Here is a 14,506-nt window from a genome sequence, read left to right on the forward strand (position 1 = left end):
AAAAATGCACCTGGTGACACTTTCTCCTTTCTCTTTCAAATTCTGTTGACCTACAGCCACTCTTTATTTTTGTTGGAATTTCATTCTACTTATAAAGGACCAGTAATCCGGGTTAAAGCCCAGCCTGATTTGGCCACACCTTAACTGAATTAACAACTTTGAGAGATCCTATTCACAATGGGTCCATACCCACACAACCAGGGGTTGGGACCCGAACACGCCTTTTGTGAGGGACATGATTCAATCCCCAACTGTAATTTATCAAAGGATTCAGACCCGTACTACCCCTATGAAATGCCTATTATGAGCCAAGCACTGTTTTACGTGATTCAATAAATAATAACTCATTGACTCCTCCCAGACCAGTCCTATGAGGTTGGTTTTATCATTCTTGGAGACCTGGTCAAATTCAGTGATTTGCGAAAATCATACAGCTGGTTAAGTGGAGGATCCAGGATTTGCACCGAGGCAGTTGGTACCTGCACCAGGCTCCTAACCTCTCTGCCATGCTTGCGTATTAAAAGGGAAGATTTACTAGTACATATACAAATGATGTCATTTTTCACTTTTTTGGAAAACCTTATTTTCAAAAGCACAGTTCTTTTTTTTTTCTCTTTCCCTCCCCTTCCCCCACCTTGCTGCTTTTAATGTGCCCATTCACTGTGTGATCTTCTGTATCTATTTGTCTCTTTGTCTTCTTTTCTCATCTTTCTCCTTGAGGATTCACCGGGATTCAATCTTAGGGTCCTCCGATGTGGAAGGTGGTTCCCCATCAATTGTGCCACCTCAGTTCCTGGTCTCTGCTGTGCTTCACCTTGACTCTCCCCTTCCTCTCTTTTGTTGCGTCATCATCTTGCTGTGTGACCCACTTGCATGGGCACTGGCTCACTGTGAGGGCACTTGGCTTGCTGTGCAGGCACTCGGCTCACCACACAGTCACTCATGTGGGCACTGGCTCACCGCGCAGGCACTCGCGCAGGCCCTTGGCTCACCACACAGGCACTCGCTCGCCACATGGGCACTAGCTCACTGCACAGGCACTCAGCTCACTGCATAGGCACACTTTCTCTTCTTTTTCACCAGGAGGCCCCAGAGATCGAACCCAGGTCCTCCCATATGGTAGGCGGAGCCTTATCACTTGAACCACATCTGCGTCCCTAAAAGCACAGTACTTTGACTTAACAGCCCAGAATCACTGCCAGGCCCATGAGGGGTATATATCCTCATGTCTCTCTCAGTTAAAGACAAAAATCCAACTCAGTTTTAAGCAAAAAAAAAAAGACTTTGTGCATTTAAGAAAACTGCGATATTGGGATAGTGTTCTCTCAATGACAACAGAAATATCATCAGAGCTTGCTCTCTTACTCTCTCTCTCCCTATTTCTTAGCTCTGTCTTTCTCTATTGGCCACATTCTCTTCTGTTCATTTACTGAAGAAGGTGAGCTGTGTGTGTGCATGTGCATGTGCATGTGTGTGTGTGTATGCTGTTAAGGAACTGGGGGGCATGGCAACTTCAGGTGTACCTGATTCCAGTTTAACATCTCAAATGCAAGGGAGGACTTCTTGCCCCAGCATCCTGTATACAATCCCTGCGAAGGACTTGTGGACCAGTCACATGGTCCGAGGACAGAAGCACGACTTGGAGTTCTTCATCCCAGAGCAGAGAAGCAGGACATTATGAACCACAGCCCTGACCCCAGAACCACACGCAGAGGAGAAATTGCCCAAGGAATAGCAAGTGCTCTTAAGTGATAAAGGGAGACAGGACCCTGGGCAGACAAAATCAATAGTGTCAACTACATTCCTGCAATTTACTGAGGAAGAAAAGTCTCCAAGAGAACCCAAAACACCATACCTGCATGAATTTTTTAAAGAGTGACAATGAAACCATCTTGCAACCCGAATTCTGGCCAATGATATTTAAGAGCATCAGGCTTTGTAAACAGTGATCACGTGCAGGAAATAAGAAACTCGTCATATGGGCTTAGAGTGGGAAACATCTATTCACATGGACAGTAACTGAGACCACTGTTAATACAGATCATGGCTGGACTGCATATCCATTCTCCCTTCTTCCACTGGAATAGAAACCCTAGTTATAAGCTGGGTACACTCCAAACTATTTTACAGCTAGGAGTGGCCATGTGCCTAAGTTTGGCCCAATGAGTGGTAAGATGAAAGTGCTTTTATGCTTTGTGAAAACATAGTAGGGGGATGCCTTTAACCCAGTTTTTTTTTTTCTCTCTCTCTCTCTCTTTTGCTCCTTCATTACTGTTAACTGGAATGGAGATATGTTGGCTGGAGTGAGAGCAACTCTAATGGACTATGAGATGATCTTGGTATGAAAGCCAAGAATGATGGAGGAACAGGTCAGCTAACAAGGAAGTGAGGATGGTCAACCACCACACCAGGGAACTGAGAGAGTCTACAGGTACAAGCAGGAGGATTCCATCCATCAGCCTTGTGGGATCTAAGCCCTCTCTCCATTTAGAGGTGGAGTGGACATCGCCACCCCAAGGTCCTCAGGTTGGAGGAATAAAATATGGATTAGAGTAGACTTACTGTTATTCTACTATAGAATTATTGTGACTCCAGTAATGGAAGAAACTGTATCATTGATGTGGAGACAGTGGCCTTGGGAGCTGCTGAGAGCAGGGAGAGGGAAGAATGGGTGTGGTATGGGGGCATTTTCAGAACTTGGAGTTGTCCGGAATGATATTACAGGGACAGATGCTGGTCATTATATATCCTGCCATAACCCACCGAATGGACTGGGAGAAACTGTAAACTACAATGTAAGCTATAATCCATGCTGTGTAGCAGTGCTCCAAAACGTACTCATCAAATGCAATGAATGTGCCACACTGATGAAGGAGGTTTTTGATGTGGGAGAAGTGGGAGGTGGGGGGATGGGGAGTGGGGATATATGGGAACCTCTTATATTTTTCAAATGTAACATTTTGTGTGATCTATGTATCTTTAAAAAAAAAGATTAAATAAAATAAAATAAAACTTAAAAAGATCACTGTCAGTGAGTGAGAGAAGCGCAATTCACACCCACGTGGAGCTGCCTACAAAGTCTCTGTTCTCTCCACTGCAGCACCCTGCTTGCACTCCTGGTCCAGGCAGCCTTACTATACATGAAACCAACATATGAAAACATGAAGTTACATAATAAGAAAGTTAGTCATCTTACCCACAAGTACAACACAGAAGTCTGCTATATGCCATGCTTGCCAATTCATTTAAAACCTAGTTCAGTTTTTCAAGTTAATTTACACCCAACTTTCAGAAACTTGCTACTCCTCTGCCGAGGGCTTGTAACTCTGAGACAATCTCCACTTCTGGATTGGTGGAAGAGGGAGTTTTGCATTTTAAAATATACTCACCGGTAAATGAAATTCAGAATTAAATGTTTCTTCCCTAACTGCAGAGCAAAATAGCAACAGAGTCAGGCTTAGTTTCCTTTCTTCCCAGGTTTTACTTCCTTATAAAACTTGCCTTCACTCTGAAAATCCTCTGGCCCTACAGAATTCTTACAAAAGCTCAACAGCAGACCTCGGTCAACCACTATTATGGGGCTGACAGATTCTTGGCTCTTCCAACCCTGGGGTTTGTTTTATTGTTTTGGTTGGGGCTTTTTGTTTTTTTTTTTTAGTGAATAAGTAGGGCTAGTTAGGTGTATTATAGGAACAAAAGTTCTTCTGGAAAGTTAATTCTTTTGAATGGTCAAAATGAAAAAAATACCCCCCTCCCACCCTTCAGAGTCCAATCTGATTTAAGCAGATGAAAACGCCAACATTTCTAAACCCAGGGTTTATTTGGGGTATAGAATATAAAGTGCCTTTTCTAGCCATTGTGACAGGAAAGGAATGCACAGGTTTCTCAAGAGAAGATTGTGGGGCCTATGCTGATTTAATTTATGTATCTTCCTGCCAGGAATAAAACCTCACAGATGTGGCACTTATTTCATGATTATTTGATATTTTATGTATTCCATGCATATTTGGAAATTTTATTAATTGTGTTTTTTAAGTACCTACAAAGAGAAAAGTACTTTTTTTTTACTTTTGACTTTCAGACAGCCACATCGAAAGCATTCCTTCCATGCAGATGATTAGTCGTTCTAGGACAACAAGTGGAATCATGACAGTTATTAAACCCATGAACAGACTATGATGCTAGGCAGAGAGACCTATGGTTCTGTGTCTGGCATTGATTTTTGATGTTTGCAACAATCATTTGGAATAACTTCTTTAGCAAGCCGATCACCTCTTATTTTTGCTCTTTAAGTAGGAAAGAAAAAAAAAAAGCAGAACTCTGACTCAGAGGTGGGAGCACACACAGACACCAGCAAATGTGAGGGAGGGAAGGATATGTGAGAGAAAGAAAAGCCTAAGTGCAAGAACTTTGCTTTATGGGAGGGAGTTCACAACATTGTCCATCTTAAGGTGGTTTCTAAAAGTCTTTGTGCTGAGCTGCTTATTTTCTTAAGTGTTAGTTCATTTAGGAGACATTATTAGGACTGCTTTAAAAAGAACCTATAAGAAAACAACATATTTATTCATGAGTTATTTCCATCAGTTCTATAGGCGTGTTCAATTTTTCTTGACATCCCACAGCCTCACTTTTCTGGGCGCTGCCTCTTAATGATGGTGTCACTCACCTGACAATTCCTGAGGATTGCAACCTTGACTTCATCTTCAATCTCTCTCCTTGTCTCTGTTCCATTTTCTACTTCTGCTTTCCTGTAACACACACAAAACACAGAGCTGGTAACTTGACTACTCAAACTCTATTACAGTGTTGTACAAACTGTAGGGGGGTATAGGACACTGTAAAAACAAAAACTTTCACAGACTCTCATTGTCGAATTTAATATTTTTAACCATATTTAAATATACACAACTAAGTATTCACAACACAGAACTTAAAGTCCTCATGCATGAAGTTCTACTCTAATCATTAAATAAAAATAAATCTAAAAATTAGATACAACAATATAAAACTAATAAAACTCAGATGCTTTCATTCCAGAATAAAGTGTTTATTGCCAAAGGATGGAAACAACACAAGGGTCCATCAACTGATGAATGGACGAACAAAATGTTGTATATACATATGATAACATACTATGCTGCTGTAAGAAGAAATGAAATGGGGACACGTATGATAACATGGATGAACCTTAAAGACATTATGCTAAGTGAAATAAGCCATAGACAAAAGGGCAAATATTGCATAGTCCCCCAGATATGAAATAAATATAAAGAATAAATTCATGGAGTGAAAACCTAGATCATAGGTTATTAGGAGATAGGAGGAGGGCTGAGAAGAGCATTGATGTTTAATGTATGTAGAAGTTTTAATTAATTTGACAGTAAAGGTATGGAAATGCATAGAGTTGATGGTAACACATTATAGTGAGTAGAACTAACACAGCATGTTTAAAAATGGGATGGTACCTGAAAGGGTAGTCTAGGGATGTAAACGTCAATTGAAAGAAAACTAGAGAAAAATCTAAGGACTGAATAACATAGCGAACATAGAGGTGAGTAATAATTGTTATTAATAATACAAAAACAAGAATGTTCTATGAACTAGAACAAATGTACAGTACTATTGCAAAGTGTTAAGAATGTAGAGAAGCATGGGAAAAACACAATTATTGTAACTTATGGACTATAGTCAACAGCAATATTATAATATTCTTGCATCAATGCCAAAGATGTACTGTGTTATTAATTGGGGGGTATGGAAAAAATATACCAAATGTACGCTACAAAAAAAGTATTTATTGAGTGCCTACTATGCACCAGACACTGTCAGAAGTGCCAGAGACTTAGCAATGAACAAAAGTCAAAAATAACTGCCCTTGGGAAGCGGACTTGGCCCAGTGGATAGGGCATCCGCCTACCACATGGGAGGTCCACAGTTCAAACCCCGGGCCTCCTTGACACGTGTGGTGCTGGCCCATGCACAGTGCTAATGCGCGCAAGGACTGCCCTGCCACGCAGTGGTGTCCCCGCGTAGGGGAGCCCCACGCGCAAGCAGTGCACCCTGTAAGGACAGCCACCCCGAAAGAAAGAAAGTTCAACCTGCCCAGGAATGGTGCTGAACACGGAGAGCTGACGCAACAAAAAGAAACACAGATTCCCGTGCCACTGACAACAACAGAAGCGGACAAAGAAGAACACGCAGCAGATGGACACAGAGAACAGACAACTGGGGTGGGGGGGGGGGGTAGTGGGGAGGGGAGAGAAATAAAATAAATATTTAAATTAAAAAAACTGCCCTTATGGATTATATTTCATTCCATTAACCACTCTAATGAAATAAACCAGATAATGTTAATGTGCCAAAACCAAAATGCTCTTCACAATATAACCATATGGGACTACCTCTTCCTGGGCAGTATCATTTGAACCCAGCATTTGCTACTCTGTATCACATGTTTATTCAATTCTCCCACGTTTCTTCTCTAATCCAGTAACTACGAGTATTTCCTCCATGTAGTAAACTAAGACATCATCTGGTAGAATCACTTCTCTTATATACTAAATCCACCCTTTTCTTTTCTCATTAGTCCTTGACAATTAAAAAGAGTACTGTGCTCTCCCACACCATTCCATTTCTTGGGTATCAAATCAAAATATCAATACATTAAACAATTTAAGAAACCAAAATCCTTCTCTATGAAAGCTCCTTTCAAATGCAAATTTCACTGCAAACAAGAAATTTTGCCTTTGGAACTGGTAAAATAATTTGACAAATACACTCTGAGTCATTTTTTGGCATGTCCTGGAGTATGGCTTTTTCAGGATTTCCAATCTTTGTAGAGCCATAACTCTGAGAGACCACCAGAATAGAAAAACACTTGCTCTACTCCGATATTTCATTTTTTAGATAAAGAAATGGGGTATAAAATACATTTGTTAAATTTCAATTAAACACTTCAGCTTAGTTGTTATCTGTCAAAATATGAACAAACCTGGGCCACCACAACTCAGCTCTGCTAGCAGGAGACTGCTGTGGTTCCACTGTGATCTTTTATGGCCCTCCCCACCTCCTTGCTGCCTCATGTGCCGGGACCCTGAAAGCCAGGCTATTCACTAGACAAATGCACAAGAGCAAATCATTCTTTATTACCATAGAGAGATGTTTTCTGTGTATATGTGTATTAATACACTTTTTTAAAGAGAAGTTTTAGATTACAGAAAAGTTATGTTGAAAGTAAAAGGGATTCCCATATAGCCCACCCCTTCCCACTCGTACATTTTCCTCTATTAATAACAGTTTACATTAGTGTGGTACAATTGTTACAACTACTACTAACCATGGACCATAGTTTACATTATGGTTTACACTTTGCACCGTAGTTTTATGGGTTTTCACAAATGTATGATGGCCTGTATTCACCACTGCAAGATCATGCAGAACAGTCCCAATGACCTGAAAATGCCCTGTGTTCTGCCTCTTCTTCCCTCCTCCTCACCTCAGATCCTCTGGTAACCACTACCTTTTTATCAATGTGCAAGTTCTTCCATTACTACAATACTAATGACTCTACTTTGGTCCATGGTTGCATACCCCTGTTATATTTGCTCATTCTTCAATTTTGAGGCCTTTGGGATGATGTTGCCTGCTCTGCTTCAGATTAGGAGGGAGCTTAGATTTTATGGGGACAGATTGAAGGAACTATTTTGCTTGTTTGTAGATACTCAAGCAAGATCATCATCATTTTTGTTGAGTGTCCTGGGAGAATCCAATAATCTGGGAAGCAGGTATTGGTCGCAACTCTGCTGAGGTTCAGGGCTCAACTGGCATATGAAAAGACCGAAGATTTAAGTCTCTGGACACATATTTAATGGGTATAGTGCTAATTATTTGTTCAAATAAAAGGGATAGAAGAATCATGAATAGGAAAATTATAAATAGGTATATTGGGGAAACAGATTATCATATATTCCAAGGTAAGGGCCACTGACTGGGTGCTAATTTCATGAGGCTGTGTGCCTTGCCTGTAGTGTCCCAACATTTCTAGAGCCCTCAGGAATACCCTTTTGGTTTTATTTACTGTGGCAGTCAGTGGGATCTGCCTGAGACATGCATAAGTGCAATCTCTGAAATGACGTTCTGGCTCACTTTGAAATCTCTTAGCCATAAAATCTCCTTTGTATTTAATGTTTCTCCCTTTTGGTCAAGGTCTTTTTCCAAATACATCTCTGGTTAGTGCTTGGCAGTAATCCCATGGTGCCAAGGAGGCTCATCCCTGGAAGACATGTCCCATGTTGGGGTGAAGGTAGTGAGTTTATTTGCTGAGTTTGCCTTAGAGAGAGGCCAAATTTGAGTAACAAGGATATTTTCAAGAGGTAACTCTTAAGTATTAGTTACTAGGCTATGTTTTACTGTTATAAGAATAAGGTTCATAAATACAAGCATTAATATCTACAGCTTGGCATATTAGCCTGTTTTCTTTTATTGGGCATTACCTATATGCTGCAGTGATTTTAGCCACTCTATTTGAGAAAGTAGCAGGACTCCCCAGGATGGGAGTTTAATATTTTGTTCATTATCGTGTGGGTCTCCACCCACCGAGAGAACATCCTATGACCACATAAACAGATTTATTTTCTATAGCAGCGTGTCCCTGGTGCACCCCTCCCCACACATCCCTCTACCACCGACCCCTGCACCAGTGATATTCCCCTGCCATATATCCCACAGGAACATTCCCACCATTGTATTCTCAACCACAGTTCTCCAACTCTCCTGAGTTCACCAGGCCACACATTCCCCTGTTCCTTCATCCAGCCCTCCCCCAAGTTCCATGGATTATCCAACCGACCCACCCCCTTCCCACCCACACTCTGAGTGTATGTTTTTTTAACAATCATCTCAAAATCATTTTGGACAATTTTGTTCTTTGAGAACATCTAGTGCTTAAACTCTTGGGTAAACAATCTTCCACTGAACAGCAGTGGGTGTGGAATGGTTATTGTGATTTTGACATTTGGAGTGGGCAACCTCTGGCAGCTAGGCATACTTACAAGCATATTAAAAGTTAAATGCTGTCATTTCATTGATTATGTGGTACCAGCACTCAACCACAAATACAAAGAAAATACAAGCACCTAAATCTCATGGCAGGATTCAGTTATAATGTGGTCAACCAAATGATCAAATAAAAACACAGCAGTTTCAAAATATTTGAGGGAATATGCTAAGCCCTGAGTATTTATCTACAGACCCTGATTGGAAAACACACATCTACAGTGTGGCCCAGACTATCTTTGTATACCAGTGTCCCCATTATGCTCGTTCTAGACCTCTTATCCCTGGCTCATTTCCACCTCTTCCCTTTTTGCCTCTGTCCCCATCCAATCCAACCCACCCTCCATACAGGAGCCTGAGTAATTGTACTCAAGCAACATTTTTTGATACCTCCTGTGCACCAAGTACTATTCAAAGTCACAGGAATACCAAAGTGAAAGATACATGATTCCTGTGCTCAAGGATCTCTTATAGCAGTCCTCTTTTCCAACAACTATCATCTCCTTTCTCCTACAGAGCATTTCTCAAAACATCTTATTTCCTCGTAGTCTTCCCAGATGTGCCGCCCCAGATTTTACTCCAAACATCACCATCAGTAACTTACCTGCATATGAGGTAGACCTCTAATTCTCAGAATTCACATGTTAAGTTCATGTTTTTATGTATGCATTTGCACATATCTTTCTCTGTGTTTGTGCCATCTCTTTGAACTGGAATTCCTCAGAAGTCAGCACCTTGAGTCCTAGATTCATTTCACATTCTAGATTCATTCTTTAAAGGAATATTTCCTAAGTATCAATCTCTATTCCTCAGGAGGCAAAGATTTTCTCTTCTGTTCCTAGAGTGAGCTCTTTGCTACCCAATTCAATCTGATAATTAACCTCTGACAGTTTCAAAGGGCAAAAGTATTTGTTCCTATATCCCCCAGATTTTGAGACAAATGCAGATGGAACTGGGACTAGAGCTTGGGATTTCAGAAGCCAGCCAGGCTAAATAGCTAGGCTGGGCCTTCTGGGTGCCCCAAACCCCACAACTGTTAGATGAGAGCGAGCCCTGCAGAGTCCCCTGCTCTCCCAGAGTTGGAATCTAGGACACAGTGCACAGTGAATGGTTTGATCCCTTTCAAGTTCAGTCAACATTCTTTGGTATACCAAGCTGAGTCATGGCTCTCATAAGCACTGTGTGGCACCTTCTGTTCACATCAGATAACAAAAGCAGACAAATTTTTAAATCATGGCTACCCTGGGTGATTCAAAGGGTGTCTAACACCCATACTGTCCAGAAGACAATGAAGCCAAGGTCACATGAATTGTCAAGAAAGGAATGCATAAAAACCACAGGAACCCCAAGCAAAGAAATCTGCAGTGACAGAGAGAGCAAGAAAGAGAGAGAGAAAGCAAGCTACAGAAGCACTCACTTTAGCCCATAACATTCCAGAAATCATTCTAGCCATCAGACAGAAGCACTGTACACACTAGTAGCAAACACTCTTCTGAGAACTCTCCATATATTTATGCACTATATCCTCACGAAAGCCCTAGAACATAGGTTCTATTACCGCTCCCACCGTTGGAGATATGGAGCTGCATGGTCAAGATCCCTTTCAAGGAGGAATGTGCTTCTCAGTTGCCCATTAGTGTGGTCAGCAGACCACCCCCAGCTCCTTCAAAGTCTGCTCAGCGGCAGAGAGCCCTCTTGTCCAAGGTAATAAGAACCCCTCTTCCCCCAGGCAGTCTGTGTCAGGAGAGTGGACAGAGAGAAAAGGCCATTTGATCCTGAGGAGAGATCACTTTGATGGGCAAGAATCACTCCAGATCTCCCCACAGGGATGACCTAACCTTTGTCAAGCCTGCATCACAGGGCACCCTCTTTCTCTGCCCATCTGCCTCTTCAATATTCCGTTTACAGTTGCTGATTGCTAATAAGAATTCTACACACATAAATCTATCTCCCTGTCTGCTTCCTCAGAACCCCAACTTGCAATATCCATTTTACAGATGAGGAAATTGAAGAAGGGAATTATGTAATCAGTAAGAAACAAGGTTTTAGTCAGGTAGTCTGGCTCTAGAATCCACACTTTCAGTTACTTTGCTATTCTGCCTCACAAAATATATATGGTACTTTGGAACCATCCCCTCCCAAACCCAAAATAGCCTTAAAATCCTTCAGCTTCAGGACTTGAATCAAGGAATGAGGACATTTCTATTAGCCCTTCAATTGTCCGTATCCAAGTTATTCTACTTCAATTAAATATAAGATACCTCTGTGGGTTTTCTCTCTCTTTTTTTTAATTTCTCTACCCTTCCCATCATCAACCCCCCCACACACACACACACACAGTTATCTGCTCTTCTGTGTCCATTTACTGTGTATTCATCTGTGACTGCTTCTATCCTTATCAGCAGCACTTTCTTTCATGCTGGGCGGCTCTCCTTATGGGGTGCACTCCTTGCACAAGGGGCTCCCCTAAGCAGCGGACACCCTTACATGGCACGGCACTCCTTGCTCACATCAGCACTATGCATGGGCCAGCTCCACACAGGTAGAAGGCCCGAGGTTTAAACTGCCAACCTCCCATGTAGTAGGTGGACGCCCTATCCATTGGGCCAAGTCGGCTTCCCTGTGGGTTTTCTTTTAAAAGCTACCTCAGTCATGCAATATCATCAGGAATAGACAAGAACTCATGAAAAAAAATGATTCCTCGAACTGTAATGAGTCCTCCTAGGTTCCAAATAAAGATAGGAATGTCCTTTATTTGAACCTAACAATAAACCACCCAAACCATGAAAATGAAATAGTATATAGAGTCCAGGTACTGTCTTTCTTGTTGTTTGGTGTTGCCTTCATTAGATGGCTCAGTAATGCTTCAGATCCTTACTGGACGTTGGGACACATTACCTCCTCTGACTCTTCAATGCTCCTGTGATTTCCACCTCACTCAGGACTTCCATCCAACTGCCCCACCCCCTGGAATTCTATCCTAACCACTTGTCAAGGTTATCCCTTCAAGGCCCTGCTCATGTTTCCCTTCCATGAAGCTTTTCCCAATTCTCCTGACCTTGAGTGGCCTCTCCTCTAAAATTCACAGACCTTACTTGACAACACTAACTTGACACCCAGCATAGGCTGCCCTGTCTTATTAGCCCCCTCTTTATCTACATGTCCTGAGTTCTGGCTAAAATGAAAGCCTATTTAGGGCAGGGACCAGTGTCTTCCACAAAAATTATTTTTTATCATATTTTAGAAATTTAAGAAATACAGAACATACAAAGATTAATAGTCATATTGATACTGCAAAGAGGGCCCATCTGCCCAATGAGCACAGAAACCAATACTGACTCACCAGGTGGGTTTAAGGAAATGACGTGGAACAATCCAATTTGGGAAAGGCAGCTGAGTGGCATGGTTAAGGATGATGTGGGTCAATACAGTTTGGGAAAGGTAGGGTTAAGTTGAGCATGCTCTGTTGCAATTATGCTTGATCCTAAAATCAAGGCCTAGATGCATTGTGACTAGAACCGGTTAGAGCCAGCTTCAGAAGCAGTAACATTTCTTGCGAGGCAGCATGTCTCCTATGAATCAACATGAAGTGGTGGGCATTTGAATGAAATTTTCTAGAAACTTCTACAAACCAGTAAGGGAGGTAATACCTTGGAAAATGGGTTAGTGACAGTTTCAAGGGAGTTGGTAAGTGGTGGTTTCACTTCCCCCTTTTTAGTTGGCACATTCCTCAATCTGGAGGGATTATGGGCAACAATCAAAATAGCTACTCCCTGCTGACTCGGGGCGTAGGTTGGGATTCAAGGAATGGAGGGGCATTCTTGGGTCCTGGACTGAGGATGTGGTTCTGGGGAATCTCTTTTCCCTGCTTCATCTGGTTGTGCGGACAAAGGCTGGTACCCCTGCTCTGAGAATAGAACAGTCCTGTGGACTGCAGTCTCTGGGATACAAATTTGACAACAAGGTTTCAAACTAAATGTATGAAAGTAAGAAGCATTACTATTACTGTTAATGATTTCAAAATAGGTAAGAGCCAAGATACCTTAACTCTCTCAAGGTTTGTGTAGATAGGTTATTAATCATATGCAGTCAGGTGCCTGATTGTACAGTTTTTGCATATTTAACTCAATCTGGCTGGAGGTATTAACCCAAGTGTAGCAGGAAGTGTTTGCTAGAATGCATACTCCTCCTTGTTCTACTAAAAGATACCCTAAGGATATCCAGTTGTCCATGACAACATTTGCCAGAGTCAATAGAGGCTGGAACTCTCTCAAGTGAAGTATCAGTGGAGATCTTCAACCATTACAGTTAAACTGCATAAAGCTGCATCATGGTAAGCAAACCCATCCCCAAAGAGCTAATAATCCTATCACTAATCCTAATCTAGCTATGATTATGCCAAGTGCCTGTTCATGTTGGAAAGAGTTATTGAAATATCTGGTTTCAAATACCCTCAAGTACACTTTTATCCAAACATTATTTCCATATTGATACGTTCTTCAAAACCTTTAAAAGGTAAGTGGTTCATGGGGTTTCCACAGATATTCAATGCTCATGGCCATGGAGACAGTTAAGCTTTCTACGACCAGAGTGAGGTTACATTTAGTTACTTAAGAGGCAAATTTCCCTCATTGGACTGCAAACCCAAGGTAACAAAAAGTAAGACTAATGCATATTTTTGTTAGGGCTTTGAAGACTAGGAGGGGAGTAGTAGGAGTTAAAACCCAGATATCTGCAGTGCCAATGTCCATGCTCTATTCTCTTGTTATCCAAACACAGAAAAATATGTACCCTAATGGGGCACAAACTTGGGTCTGTTGTTGATTCCATGGGGCTGGTTTTCAGTGACCCAGATGTCCCTAGGGTTTTCAAGAGTGTTGTTGCTCAAGGCCTTGCACAGTGTGGGAGCTGCAATATCTGGCCAAGACCTGTGTAAGAGCAACCTTCAGAAGGACCTCCAAACTCCATTTGAAATCTCTTTGCTACAGATACTCTATTTTGTTTTAACATTTCTCCCTTTAGATCAAGATTCTTCTCCAAAAGCATCGCTGACCAAAATTTGGTATTAATCCCTCAGTGCCAAGGAGGCTCATCCCTGGGAGTCATGTTCCATATAGGGGGGAAGGTACTGAGTTTATTTGTAGAGTTTGGCTTAGAGAGAGACCACAATTGAGCAACAAGGAGGTTTTTCTATAATTTAGCCTAGCTTCTTCATTACAGAAATAAGTTTCCTAAGTGCAAGCTTCAGGGTCAAGTGTTTGGCTTTTCAGCATAGTTCCTTTTATGAGGAGAGCTCATATATTACAGAGTTTATTTTCATAGGTCTCCCTGTTGTAATTTTTGATGGTGATACTTTGTTTCCCAAAAAGGAGTAGATCTTAGATTTAGACCTTGCAATATTTCTTGTTTATAGTTTCAGTACATTGGGATCCCCTATCCCAGGTTGAGAAGT

This window comes from Dasypus novemcinctus, chromosome 1, assembly GCF_030445035.2.
Source record: "Dasypus novemcinctus isolate mDasNov1 chromosome 1, mDasNov1.1.hap2, whole genome shotgun sequence".
Lineage (NCBI taxonomy): Eukaryota > Metazoa > Chordata > Mammalia > Cingulata > Dasypodidae > Dasypus > Dasypus novemcinctus.